At 41.7% G+C, this 13,580-nt stretch overlaps 15 non-coding genes across 15 annotated transcripts; 8 read left to right on the top strand and 7 right to left on the bottom strand.

The window, feature by feature from the left end:
- Positions 1-115: 115 nt before the first annotated feature.
- On the bottom strand, positions 116-187 carry trnag-ucc (transfer RNA glycine (anticodon UCC)). Its single transcript has one exon. It is a non-coding gene; the product is annotated as a tRNA-Gly (tRNA).
- A 4,230-nt stretch (positions 188-4,417) lies between these two features.
- trnaw-cca (transfer RNA tryptophan (anticodon CCA)) lies at positions 4,418-4,489 on the top strand. Its single transcript has one exon. It is a non-coding gene; the product is annotated as a tRNA-Trp (tRNA).
- An 826-nt stretch (positions 4,490-5,315) lies between these two features.
- On the top strand, positions 5,316-5,387 carry trnaw-cca (transfer RNA tryptophan (anticodon CCA)). The gene has a single exon. It is a non-coding gene; the product is annotated as a tRNA-Trp (tRNA).
- A 352-nt stretch (positions 5,388-5,739) lies between these two features.
- trnag-ucc (transfer RNA glycine (anticodon UCC)) lies at positions 5,740-5,811 on the bottom strand. The gene has a single exon. It is a non-coding gene; the product is annotated as a tRNA-Gly (tRNA).
- An 815-nt stretch (positions 5,812-6,626) lies between these two features.
- trnaw-cca (transfer RNA tryptophan (anticodon CCA)) lies at positions 6,627-6,698 on the top strand. Its single transcript has one exon. It is a non-coding gene; the product is annotated as a tRNA-Trp (tRNA).
- Positions 6,699-7,050: 352 nt separating this feature from the next.
- trnag-ucc (transfer RNA glycine (anticodon UCC)) lies at positions 7,051-7,122 on the bottom strand. Its single transcript has one exon. It is a non-coding gene; the product is annotated as a tRNA-Gly (tRNA).
- Positions 7,123-7,937: 815 nt separating this feature from the next.
- trnaw-cca (transfer RNA tryptophan (anticodon CCA)) lies at positions 7,938-8,009 on the top strand. The gene has a single exon. It is a non-coding gene; the product is annotated as a tRNA-Trp (tRNA).
- A 352-nt stretch (positions 8,010-8,361) lies between these two features.
- On the bottom strand, positions 8,362-8,433 carry trnag-ucc (transfer RNA glycine (anticodon UCC)). Its single transcript has one exon. It is a non-coding gene; the product is annotated as a tRNA-Gly (tRNA).
- An 815-nt stretch (positions 8,434-9,248) lies between these two features.
- Positions 9,249-9,320, top strand: trnaw-cca (transfer RNA tryptophan (anticodon CCA)). The gene has a single exon. It is a non-coding gene; the product is annotated as a tRNA-Trp (tRNA).
- A 352-nt stretch (positions 9,321-9,672) lies between these two features.
- Positions 9,673-9,744, bottom strand: trnag-ucc (transfer RNA glycine (anticodon UCC)). Its single transcript has one exon. It is a non-coding gene; the product is annotated as a tRNA-Gly (tRNA).
- Positions 9,745-10,559: 815 nt separating this feature from the next.
- Positions 10,560-10,631, top strand: trnaw-cca (transfer RNA tryptophan (anticodon CCA)). The gene has a single exon. It is a non-coding gene; the product is annotated as a tRNA-Trp (tRNA).
- Positions 10,632-10,983: 352 nt separating this feature from the next.
- On the bottom strand, positions 10,984-11,055 carry trnag-ucc (transfer RNA glycine (anticodon UCC)). Its single transcript has one exon. It is a non-coding gene; the product is annotated as a tRNA-Gly (tRNA).
- Positions 11,056-11,870: 815 nt separating this feature from the next.
- On the top strand, positions 11,871-11,942 carry trnaw-cca (transfer RNA tryptophan (anticodon CCA)). The gene has a single exon. It is a non-coding gene; the product is annotated as a tRNA-Trp (tRNA).
- Positions 11,943-12,294: 352 nt separating this feature from the next.
- Positions 12,295-12,366, bottom strand: trnag-ucc (transfer RNA glycine (anticodon UCC)). The gene has a single exon. It is a non-coding gene; the product is annotated as a tRNA-Gly (tRNA).
- Positions 12,367-13,181: 815 nt separating this feature from the next.
- On the top strand, positions 13,182-13,253 carry trnaw-cca (transfer RNA tryptophan (anticodon CCA)). Its single transcript has one exon. It is a non-coding gene; the product is annotated as a tRNA-Trp (tRNA).
- Positions 13,254-13,580: the final 327 nt, after the last annotated feature.

Genomic DNA, 13,580 nt, shown 5'->3' with positions numbered 1-13,580 from the left:
TGAAGGTAAAAAGCAGGAGCAATCTGTAAAACATGAGCTTTGGTTGCCATCAATAAACGTGAGTGGCAAAGTACCACGTTTTGTGAATAATATCAGGTATCCATGTATAATGAGATGCGTTGGCCGGGAATCGAACCCGGGTCAACTGCTTGGAAGGCAGCTACGCTCACCACTATACCACCAACGCCTACATATGTCTCTTTACCTTGCATCTTGGCCATTGCAGTCTCCCATAACTGGATCGCTTCTCACATGCATAAAAGCACTTATCAAGCCACTACAGCACCTGGCTGCCTTTAAGCCTCTATTATTGCTTTATTCGTGCCACCATCCCTTCAAGATGCCGACAAGACATGCAACAAGAATCTTCTCTGTCAGTCCACAAGGTGGTGGAATGGACTTCCGCTGACAGTCCGTAAGGTCCAATCAATGGTTGTCTTCAACGCAAACTGAAGAATCAAAACTTTATGTAGTCACTAAGACTTGAATACTCATGGAAAAATAAGAAACTAAACTAAAACACATTTACTTTCTTCTCATCTTCGTTCCAATCTTGCCAGGTCTTTAACACTAGAAGCGCCGCGCCTCATTTACATACTTATACCTAGAAGCGCGGAGGGCCGGTCATCTGACCGATTTCACCACCTCATACTAGCGCCGTGTTGTTTTCACCTACTTAAAGCGCGCCTCGGGCGGTCAAAAGACCGCTGAGTCTTTACACAGGGAAGCTGGTACTGACACATAATTAACGCTAGATGGCGTTTTGCACAAAAGGAAGAATGAGCCGCCCAAACAAAATATTCGTAATGGTGACATTTGCACGTAACGTCAATATGTTAACAAATTAATGTGACTAAACCTTTTAGAATCAGTGCCTTGTGACCTTGTTCTCAGTAGCTTTCCCATTGTCAGTTTTGTTTAGTTTCATATTGCATTTCCTGGTTTGTGCGAAAACGTAAATGCAAAATATAGTTTCAGTTTTGTTTCTTGGTTAGTGTAATAGTTTGCTTGGTTAGTGTAATAGTTTGCTTATTTGTCTGTGTGTTATTCTGTTGGCATATATGTCACTATATTATCATGTACGTTCGCCACACCACTAACCCACTGGCCCGCACCCCCACTGTGAAGCGTTCACGTCTTTTGTCTTGCTAATGCTACAGACTGCGCTGCAGCCTTCCACCCCCACATCCACAAAAAGCTTGTTCGATACTCAGAGTAGCAAAGTGAAGCCCGTAGACCGAGCTAAAGCAAGTTTGTTTGTATACTCAATGTTACGCCATTTCAAGTTTTAATGTCTAAAAGTTGTGTATGTTAGTGAATTGTAGGATATGGTGAACATAACAAATCTACAAATAAATGTCTATAATGTTTTGTGTTAGACAAAGAACAAAAAGCATAAATAGGCAAAATAATTACAAAAATATCATTATAAAAGGTAGGCTATGTACCTTTGCGTAACAAAACGCAAAATTATTAAAATGATACGGATGGCTTCACGAATATAGTTGCCTCTGTCCTCTCTAATGTTCACTTTTTTATCTTGCCGTATTGTGTTGCCGTTTCAAATGAGGTGTTTGATCGGTGAATAGCCGATGTGTGATCCCACGTCCTAACGACCGTGTTATCACCGAGCGTTATCACCATTCGGTGATTTACATGTATCGTATATTGCATAAGTTTCGTTCCCCACCTCAAATTAAGTTCCATTTATGTAGTGAATTGTGAACTTGAGAATAAACCTCCGCCGCTGTGGTTAATGTTCATGCACTGTTTGAACAATATTTATTAATTACAGCCAGGTTTTGGAGGTTGTAGAACACAGCTACAGGCCAACAACGGGTGCATCCCGTCTCTCTTTAGCGTATATTGCATAAGTTTCGTTCACCACCTCAAATTAAGTTCCATTTATGTAGTGAATTGTGAACTTGAGAATAAACCTCCACCGCTGTGGTTAATGTTCATGCACTGTTTGAACAATATTTATTAATTACAGCCAGGTTTTGGAGGTTGTAGAACACAGCTACAGGCCAACAACGGGTGCATCCCGTCTCTCTTTAGCGTATATTGCATAAGTTTCGTTCACCACCTCAAATTAAGTTCCATTTATGTAGTGAATTGTGAACTTGAGAATAAACTTCCACCGCTGTGGTTAATGTTCATGCACTGTTTGAACAATATTTATTAATTACAGCCAGGTTTTGGAGGTTGTAGAACACAGCTACAGGCCAACAACGGGTGCATCCCGTCTCTCTTTAGCGTATATTGCATAAGTTTCGTTCACCACCTCAAATTAAGTTCCCTTTGTTTTGATTTGTGTGTCAGCTTCACACAACTCAACATTCAAAACACAGCTTAGGTGCAGGGTTAGGGTTAACCCTAACCCTAACCCTAACCCTTGGCATAACACGTAGGCCCTGGGGTTTCTCTCACAATATTGCACTCTTGTGCTCTACCCCGAGGTTTGCCAGCAGTTTCAAACCACACCGTACCGTCTTTGGCCTGAAATGAGTCACCACCACACTCAGTTTCAGAGTCCGATTCTGAATCAGATTCAAGATTCAGATCCATTTCACTTTCGCCCTCTCCATCCGACACCTCACATTGTTCGCCCTCCGATTCCATCTCATCAATATTGCACAGCATGTCCAGCACTTGCTTTGGGGTGTACATGATTCTCTGTGCCATTTTTATAATGCACTATGCAACCTTTCAAACGCCCAAACCGAGGAGTCACGCAAACTGTGTTGCTGTTCGATCACCCAAACCGAGCTTTCAAGCAAACTGTGTTGCTGTTCAATCACCCAAACCGAGCTTTCAAGCAAACTGTGTTGCTGTTCAAACGCCCAAACCGAGGAGTCACGCAAACTATGTTGCTGTTCAAACGCCAAAACCGAGCTTTCAAGCAAACTGTGTTGCTGTTCGATCGCCCAAACCGAGCTTTCAAGCAAACTGTGTTGCTGTTCAAACGCCCAAACCGAGGAGTCACGCAAACTATGTTGCTGTTCAAACGCCAAAACCGAGCTTTCAAGCAAACTGTGTTGCTGTTCGATCGCCCAAGCAGAGTTTTCACTCAAACTGTGTAGCCGCGTCCCGACGAATTTATAGCTCACGTTGCCTCATGAATGCTATTGTGAATAAAGTGTTCACAACAGCACCGCCCATGCCATCATCTCAGTTTCGCTCGCAAAGGTATGCATTTACATACGTAACTTGCATTCTGCTTAATTCTTTTGTAATGCCAGTGTGTCAAAAGCAGCCATACATAATGTATGTATCTAACAGCTAGCCCTGGCGAAGAGGGATTATACCCGAGAGATCATTTATTTGAGATATTGACTTGATAAGTAGGCTAATTACCATTCGCAGAATTCCTGCAAACTACTAAAGCATTTATTAGGCAAAGCAAGACGCTCTCACGGTTTGAAAACCATTGATGTAAACTTATATATAGTATATATTAAATAATATTAATAAATAAAGTATATATTTTAAGACTTTGGAAAGTGAAACACTTTCACTTTCGTTCAACGGACGAATTCCGTTTTGTCTTTACACAATAATCAGTTTGAACTTTGAATAATTTAGTTTTGAAAACTATTGATCTTTATTTAGTTATACTAAATATTAAATGACATACGAATCTTTGCGACACCCGCTGGCAGAAAAGAGAATCACAGTCTTGAAGTGTAGGCGACGACGACAATATTACAGAGATACGAGCGAAATCGATTGAAACTAGCATGTGCAGGGTTTCTTTTAACAATGTAAAAATACTAGTTTATTAAAAGGACAATTCTGGGAAAAGTCATGAAAGGAGGGTTCTGAAATTGGATCCAGTGCAAAGATATTATTATTTTTTGTGCTACTGCGGTCAAGTGACCGGTGCTCGGCGCTTCTAGGTATAATTAGGTCGACCAGAGGCGGCGCTTCTAGTAGACGTCACAGCGGTCAAATGACCGGAGCTTTGGCGCTTCTAGTGTTAACTTGATGCTATTCTTCACACTCACCAATCTATTGTAACATGAGAAAGTTTTTCTTTTCGTTACTTCACTTTCTGAAGTAACTCTGCTCAAGAGCCTTTCTTGAAAGGTCCTCCGTTTTGTTACATCTCAGGTGCATGATAAACAAGAAAAGTTACCTTTAGCTGTATTGCCTTTCAAGGGCCGAATCGACAGATACTAACACAGAATCATGCATAGACTACTCAGGTTGAGAAGAAAGCAGAGAGCTCAGGGATTCTGCCTGAAGATTCCCTCCCTTTGGTACGTTCTTCCCTCACCATTACTCTCCTCTTGAATTGGTGAAACTTTAAGGCAGACGAGAGGGAATGAAAAAAATCAAAATACATTGGAAGAGCTATTGAACTAAAACATCTGACTGCCTTGTTCCATTTTTTTAGCTAGACTTCTACGTATTAGACCTCGTGGCGCAACGGTAGCGCGTCTGACTCCAGATCAGAAGGTTACGTGTTCAAATCACGTCGGGGTCAAAAGCTTCTTTAAAGCAACATGAAAATGGGGCCGCAGCTTCAGCATGCAGGTCTCTTTGGCCTCGTTCTGATTTTGAGAAATAACAACGCTTTGTATCACTTCATTTAAAAACGATGTAAGAGTCACGGTCATCTGTGCAGCTGTGAGTAACCATCCCTTCAAGATGCCGACAAGACATGCAACAAGAATCTTCTCTGTCAGTCCACAAGGTGGTGGAATGGACTTCCGCTGACAGTCCGTAAGGTCCAATCAATGGTTGTCTTCAACGCAAACTGAAGAATCAAAACTTTATGTAGTCACTAAGACTTGAATACTCATGGAAAAATAAGAAACTAAACTAAAACACATTTACTTTCTTCTCATCTTCGTTCCAATCTTGCCAGGTCTTTAACTTGATGCTATTCTTCACACTCACCAATCTATTGTAACATGAGAAAGTTTTTCTTTTCGTTACTTCACTTTCTGAAGTAACTCTGCTCAAGAGCCTTTCTTGAAAGGTCCTCCGTTTTGTTACATCTCAGGTGCATGATAAACAAGAAAAGTTACCTTTAGCTGTATTGCCTTTCAAGGGCCGAATCGACAGATACTAACACAGAATCATGCATAGACTACTCAGGTTGAGAAGAAAGCAGAGAGCTCAGGGATTCTGCCTGAAGATTCCCTCCCTTTGGTACGTTCTTCCCTCACCATTACTCTCCTCTTGAATTGGTGAAACTTTAAGGCAGACGAGAGGGAATGAAAAAAATCAAAATACATTGGAAGAGCTATTGAACTAAAACATCTGACTGCCTTGTTCCATTTTTTTAGCTAGACTTCTACGTATTAGACCTCGTGGCGCAACGGTAGCGCGTCTGACTCCAGATCAGAAGGTTACGTGTTCAAATCACGTCGGGGTCAAAAGCTTCTTTATAGCAACATGAAAATGGGGCCGCAGCTTCAGCATGCAGGTCTCTTTGGCCTCGTTCTGATTTTGAGAAATAACAACGCTTTGTATCACTTCATTTAAAAACGATGTAAGAGTCACGGTCATCTGTGCAGCTGTGAGTAAGGTGTCAATGTAACCAGAACATATTAAAGCACAGTGTTTTTGAAGGTGTTGACTCCTATATCGTTCTGTATTGCATGAGTTATCTCTGAAGGTAAAAAGCAGGAGCAATCTGTAAAACATGAGCTTTGGTTGCCATCAATAAACGTGAGTGGCAAAGTACCACGTTTTGTGAATAACATCAGATATCCATGTATAATGAGATGCGTTGGCCGGGAATCGAACCCGGGTCAACTGCTTGGAAGGCAGCTATGCTCACCACTATACCACCAACACCTACATATGTCTCTTTACCTTGCATCTTGGCCATTGCAGTCTCCCATAACTGGATCGCTTCTCACATGCATAAAAGCACTTATCAAGCCACTACAGCACCTGGCTGCCTTTAAGCCTCTATTATTGCTTTATTCGTGCCACCATCCCTTCAAGATGCCGACAAGACATGCAACAAGAATCTTCTCTGTCAGTCCACAAGGTGGTGGAATGGACTTCCGCTGACAGTCCGTAAGGTCCAATCAATGGTTGTCTTCAACGCAAACTGAAGAATCAAAACTTTATGTAGTCACTAAGACTTGAATACTCATGGAAAAATAAGAAACTAAACTAAAACACATTTACTTTCTTCTCATCTTCGTTCCAATCTTGCCAGGTCTTTAACTTGATGCTATTCTTCACACTCACCAATCTATTGTAACATGAGAAAGTTTTTCTTTTCGTTACTTCACTTTCTGAAGTAACTCTGCTCAAGAGCCTTTCTTGAAAGGTCCTCCGTTTTGTTACATCTCAGGTGCATGATAAACAAGAAAAGTTACCTTTAGCTGTATTGCCTTTCAAGGGCCGAATCGACAGATACTAACACAGAATCATGCATAGACTACTCAGGTTGAGAAGAAAGCAGAGAGCTCAGGGATTCTGCCTGAAGATTCCCTCCCTTTGGTACGTTCTTCCCTCACCATTACTCTCCTCTTGAATTGGTGAAACTTTAAGGCAGACGAGAGGGAATGAAAAAAATCAAAATACATTGGAAGAGCTATTGAACTAAAACATCTGACTGCCTTGTTCCATTTTTTTAGCTAGACTTCTACGTATTAGACCTCGTGGCGCAACGGTAGCGCGTCTGACTCCAGATCAGAAGGTTACGTGTTCAAATCACGTCGGGGTCAAAAGCTTCTTTATAGCAACATGAAAATGGGGCCGCAGCTTCAGCATGCAGGTCTCTTTGGCCTCGTTCTGATTTTGAGAAATAACAACGCTTTGTATCACTTCATTTAAAAACGATGTAAGAGTCACGGTCATCTGTGCAGCTGTGAGTAAGGTGTCAATGTAACCAGAACATATTAAAGCACAGTGTTTTTGAAGGTGTTGACTCCTATATCGTTCTGTATTGCATGAGTTATCTCTGAAGGTAAAAAGCAGGAGCAATCTGTAAAACATGAGCTTTGGTTGCCATCAATAAACGTGAGTGGCAAAGTACCACGTTTTGTGAATAACATCAGGTATCCATGTATAATGAGATGCGTTGGCCGGGAATCGAACCCGGGTCAACTGCTTGGAAGGCAGCTATGCTCACCACTATACCACCAACACCTACATATGTCTCTTTACCTTGCATCTTGGCCATTGCAGTCTCCCATAACTGGATCGCTTCTCACATGCATAAAAGCACTTATCAAGCCACTACAGCACCTGGCTGCCTTTAAGCCTCTATTATTGCTTTATTCGTGCCACCATCCCTTCAAGATGCCGACAAGACATGCAACAAGAATCTTCTCTGTCAGTCCACAAGGTGGTGGAATGGACTTCCGCTGACAGTCCGTAAGGTCCAATCAATGGTTGTCTTCAACGCAAACTGAAGAATCAAAACTTTATGTAGTCACTAAGACTTGAATACTCATGGAAAAATAAGAAACTAAACTAAAACACATTTACTTTCTTCTCATCTTCGTTCCAATCTTGCCAGGTCTTTAACTTGATGCTATTCTTCACACTCACCAATCTATTGTAACATGAGAAAGTTTTTCTTTTCGTTACTTCACTTTCTGAAGTAACTCTGCTCAAGAGCCTTTCTTGAAAGGTCCTCCGTTTTGTTACATCTCAGGTGCATGATAAACAAGAAAAGTTACCTTTAGCTGTATTGCCTTTCAAGGGCCGAATCGACAGATACTAACACAGAATCATGCATAGACTACTCAGGTTGAGAAGAAAGCAGAGAGCTCAGGGATTCTGCCTGAAGATTCCCTCCCTTTGGTACGTTCTTCCCTCACCATTACTCTCCTCTTGAATTGGTGAAACTTTAAGGCAGACGAGAGGGAATGAAAAAAATCAAAATACATTGGAAGAGCTATTGAACTAAAACATCTGACTGCCTTGTTCCATTTTTTTAGCTAGACTTCTACGTATTAGACCTCGTGGCGCAACGGTAGCGCGTCTGACTCCAGGTCAGAAGGTTACGTGTTCAAATCACGTCGGGGTCAAAAGCTTCTTTATAGCAACATGAAAATGGGGCCGCAGCTTCAGCATGCAGGTCTCTTTGGCCTCGTTCTGATTTTGAGAAATAACAACGCTTTGTATCACTTCATTTAAAAACGATGTAAGAGTCACGGTCATCTGTGCAGCTGTGAGTAAGGTGTCAATGTAACCAGAACATATTAAAGCACAGTGTTTTTGAAGGTGTTGACTCCTATATCGTTCTGTATTGCATGAGTTATCTCTGAAGGTAAAAAGCAGGAGCAATCTGTAAAACATGAGCTTTGGTTGCCATCAATAAACGTGAGTGGCAAAGTACCACGTTTTGTGAATAACATCAGGTATCCATGTATAATGAGATGCGTTGGCCGGGAATCGAACCCGGGTCAACTGCTTGGAAGGCAGCTATGCTCACCACTATACCACCAACACCTACATATGTCTCTTTACCTTGCATCTTGGCCATTGCAGTCTCCCATAACTGGATCGCTTCTCACATGCATAAAAGCACTTATCAAGCCACTACAGCACCTGGCTGCCTTTAAGCCTCTATTATTGCTTTATTCGTGCCACCATCCCTTCAAGATGCCGACAAGACATGCAACAAGAATCTTCTCTGTCAGTCCACAAGGTGGTGGAATGGACTTCCGCTGACAGTCCGTAAGGTCCAATCAATGGTTGTCTTCAACGCAAACTGAAGAATCAAAACTTTATGTAGTCACTAAGACTTGAATACTCATGGAAAAATAAGAAACTAAACTAAAACACATTTACTTTCTTCTCATCTTCGTTCCAATCTTGCCAGGTCTTTAACTTGATGCTATTCTTCACACTCACCAATCTATTGTAACATGAGAATGTTTTTCTTTTCGTTACTTCACTTTCTGAAGTAACTCTGCTCAAGAGCCTTTCTTGAAAGGTCCTCCGTTTTGTTACATCTCAGGTGCATGATAAACAAGAAACGTTACCTTTAGCTGTATTGCCTTTCAAGGGCCGAATCGACAGATACTAACACAGAATCATGCATAGACTACTCAGGTTGAGAAGAAAGCAGAGAGCTCAGGGATTCTGCCTGAAGATTCCCTCCCTTTGGTACGTTTTTCCCTCACCATTACTCTCCTCTTGAATTGGTGAAACTTTAAGGCAGACGAGAGGGAATGAAAAAAATCAAAATACATTGGAAGAGCTATTGAACTAAAACATCTGACTGCCTTATTCCATTTTTTTAGCTAGACTTCTACGTATTAGACCTCGTGGCGCAACGGTAGCGCGTCTGACTCCAGATCAGAAGGTTACGTGTTCAAATCACGTCGGGGTCAAAAGCTTCTTTATAGCAACATGAAAATGGGGCCGCAGCTTCAGCATGCAGGTCTCTTTGGCCTCATTCTGATTTTGAGAAATAACAACGCTTTGTATCACTTCATTTAAAAACGATGTAAGAGTCACGGTCATCTGTGCAGCTGTGAGTAAGGTGTCAATGTAACCAGAACATATTAAAGCACAGTGTTTTTGAAGGTGTTGACTCCTATATCGTTCTGTATTGCATGAGTTATCTCTGAAGGTAAAAAGCAGGAGCAATCTGTAAAACATGAGCTTTGGTTGCCATCAATAAACGTGAGTGGCAAAGTACCACGTTTTGTGAATAATATCAGGTATCCATGTATAATGAGATGCGTTGGCCGGGAATCGAACCCGGGTCAACTGCTTGGAAGGCAGCTACGCTCACCACTATACCACCAACGCCTACATATGTCTCTTTACCTTGCATCTTGGCCATTGCAGTCTCCCATAACTGAATCGCTTCTCACATGCATAAAAGCACTTATCAAGCCACTACAGCACCTGGCTGCCTTTAAGCCTCTATTATTGCTTTATTCGTGCCACCATCCCTTCAAGATGCCGACAAGACATGCAACAAGAATCTTCTCTGTCAGTCCACAAGGTGGTGGAATGGACTTCCGCTGACAGTCCGTAAGGTCCAATCAATGGTTGTCTTCAACGCAAACTGAAGAATCAAAACTTTATGTAGTCACTAAGACTTGAATACTCATGGAAAAATAAGAAACTAAACTAAAACACATTTACTTTCTTCTCATCTTCGTTCCAATCTTGCCAGGTCTTTAACTTGATGCTATTCTTCACACTCACCAATCTATTGTAACATGAGAAAGTTTTTCTTTTCGTTACTTCACTTTCTGAAGTAACTCTGCTCAAGAGCCTTTCTTGAAAGGTCCTCCGTTTTGTTACATCTCAGGTGCATGATAAACAAGAAAAGTTACCTTTAGCTGTATTGCCTTTCAAGGGCCGAATCGACAGATACTAACACAGAATCATGCATAGACTACTCAGGTTGAGAAGAAAGCAGAGAGCTCAGGGATTCTGCCTGAAGATTCCCTCCCTTTGGTACGTTCTTCCCTCACCATTACTCTCCTCTTGAATTGGTGAAACTTTAAGGCAGACGAGAGGGAATGAAAAAAATCAAAATACATTGGAAGAGCTATTGAACTAAAACATCTGACTGCCTTGTTCCATTTTTTTAGCTAGACTTCTACGTATTAGACCTCGTGGCGCAACGGTAGCGCGTCTGACTCCAGATCAGAAGGTTACGTGTTCAAATCACGTCGGGGTCAAAAGCTTCTTTAAAGCAACATGAAAATGGGGCCGCAGCTTCAGCATGCAGGTCTCTTTGGCCTCGTTCTGATTTTGAGAAATAACAACGCTTTGTATCACTTCATTTAAAAACGATGTAAGAGTCACGGTCATCTGTGCAGCTGTGAGTAAGGTGTCAATGTAACCAGAACATATTAAAGCACAGTGTTTTTGAAGGTGTTGACTCCTATATCGTTCTGTATTGCATGAGTTATCTCTGAAGGTAAAAAGCAGGAGCAATCTGTAAAACATGAGCTTTGGTTGCCATCAATAAACGTGAGTGGCAAAGTACCACGTTTTGTGAATAACATCAGGTATCCATGTATAATGAGATGCGTTGGCCGGGAATCGAACCCGGGTCAACTGCTTGGAAGGCAGCTATGCTCACCACTATACCACCAACACCTACATATGTCTCTTTACCTTGCATCTTGGCCATTGCAGTCTCCCATAACTGGATCGCTTCTCACATGCATAAAAGCACTTATCAAGCCACTACAGCACCTGGCTGCCTTTAAGCCTCTATTATTGCTTTATTCGTGCCACCATCCCTTCAAGATGCCGACAAGACATGCAACAAGAATCTTCTCTGTCAGTCCACAAGGTGGTGGAATGGACTTCCGCTGACAGTCCGTAAGGTCCAATCAATGGTTGTCTTCAACGCAAACTGAAGAATCAAAACTTTATGTAGTCACTAAGACTTGAATACTCATGGAAAAATAAGAAACTAAACTAAAACACATTTACTTTCTTCTCATCTTCGTTCCAATCTTGCCAGGTCTTTAACTTGATGCTATTCTTCACACTCACCAATCTATTGTAACATGAGAAAGTTTTTCTTTTCGTTACTTCACTTTCTGAAGTAACTCTGCTCAAGAGCCTTTCTTGAAAGGTCCTCCGTTTTGTTACATCTCAGGTGCATGATAAACAAGAAAAGTTACCTTTAGCTGTATTGCCTTTCAAGGGCCGAATCGACAGATACTAACACAGAATCATGCATAGACTACTCAGGTTGAGAAGAAAGCAGAGAGCTCAGGGATTCTGCCTGAAGATTCCCTCCCTTTGGTACGTTCTTCCCTCACCATTACTCTCCTCTTGAATTGGTGAAACTTTAAGGCAGACGAGAGGGAATGAAAAAAATCAAAATACATTGGAAGAGCTATTGAACTAAAACATCTGACTGCCTTGTTCCATTTTTTTAGCTAGACTTCTACGTATTAGACCTCGTGGCGCAACGGTAGCGCGTCTGACTCCAGATCAGAAGGTTACGTGTTCAAATCACGTCGGGGTCAAAAGCTTCTTTAAAGCAACATGAAAATGGGGCCGCAGCTTCAGCATGCAGGTCTCTTTGGCCTCGTTCTGATTTTGAGAAATAACAACGCTTTGTATCACTTCATTTAAAAACGATGTAAGAGTCACGGTCATCTGTGCAGCTGTGAGTAAGGTGTCAATGTAACCAGAACATATTAAAGCACAGTGTTTTTGAAGGTGTTGACTCCTATATCGTTCTGTATTGCATGAGTTATCTCTGAAGGTAAAAAGCAGGAGCAATCTGTAAAACATGAGCTTTGGTTGCCATCAATAAACGTGAGTGGCAAAGTACCACGTTTTGTGAATAACATCAGGTATCCATGTATAATGAGATGCGTTGGCCGGGAATCGAACCCGGGTCAACTGCTTGGAAGGCAGCTATGCTCACCACTATACCACCAACACCTACATATGTCTCTTTACCTTGCATCTTGGCCATTGCAGTCTCCCATAACTGGATCGCTTCTCACATGCATAAAAGCACTTATCAAGCCACTACAGCACCTGGCTGCCTTTAAGCCTCTATTATTGCTTTATTCGTGCCACCATCCCTTCAAGATGCCGACAAGACATGCAACAAGAATCTTCTCTGTCAGTCCACAAGGTGGTGGAATGGACTTCCGCTGACAGTCCGTAAGGTCCAATCAATGGTTGTCTTCAACGCAAACTGAAGAATCAAAACTTTATGTAGTCACTAAGACTTGAATACTCATGGAAAAATAAGAAACTAAACTAAAACACATTTACTTTCTTCTCATCTTCGTTCCAATCTTGCCAGGTCTTTAACTTGATGCTATTCTTCACACTCACCAATCTATTGTAACATGAGAAAGTTTTTCTTTTCGTTACTTCACTTTCTGAAGTAACTCTGCTCAAGAGCCTTTCTTGAAAGGTCCTCCGTTTTGTTACATCTCAGGTGCATGATAAACAAGAAAAGTTACCTTTAGCTGTATTGCCTTTCAAGGGCCGAATCGACAGATACTAACACAGAATCATGCATAGACTACTCAGGTTGAGAAGAAAGCAGAGAGCTCAGGGATTCTGCCTGAAGATTCCCTCCCTTTGGTACGTTCTTCCCTCACCATTACTCTCCTCTTGAATTGGTGAAACTTTAAGGCAGACGAGAGGGAATGAAAAAAATCAAAATACATTGGAAGAGCTATTGAACTAAAACATCTGACTGCCTTGTTCCATTTTTTTAGCTAGACTTCTACGTATTAGACCTCGTGGCGCAACGGTAGCGCGTCTGACTCCAGATCAGAAGGTTACGTGTTCAAATCACGTCGGGGTCAAAAGCTTCTTTATAGCAACATGAAAATGGGGCCGCAGCTTCAGCATGCAGGTCTCTTTGGCCTCGTTCTGATTTTGAGAAATAACAACGCTTTGTATCACTTCATTTAAAAACGATGTAAGAGTCACGGTCATCTGTGCAGCTGTGAGTAAGGTGTCAATGTAACCAGAACATATTAAAGCACAGTGTTTTTGAAGGTGTTGACTCCTATATCGTTCTGTATTGCATGAGTTATCTCTGAAGGTAAAAAGCAGGAGCAATCTGTAAAACATGAGCTTTGGTTGCCATCAATAAACGTGAGTGGCAAAGTACCACGTTTTGTGAATAA

This window comes from Brachyhypopomus gauderio, unplaced genomic scaffold (genome assembly GCF_052324685.1).
Source record: "Brachyhypopomus gauderio isolate BG-103 unplaced genomic scaffold, BGAUD_0.2 sc92, whole genome shotgun sequence".
NCBI lineage: Eukaryota > Metazoa > Chordata > Actinopteri > Gymnotiformes > Hypopomidae > Brachyhypopomus > Brachyhypopomus gauderio.
Note: the sequence above shows the minus strand (reverse complement) of the source record. Positions and strands in the feature narration are given on the sequence as shown.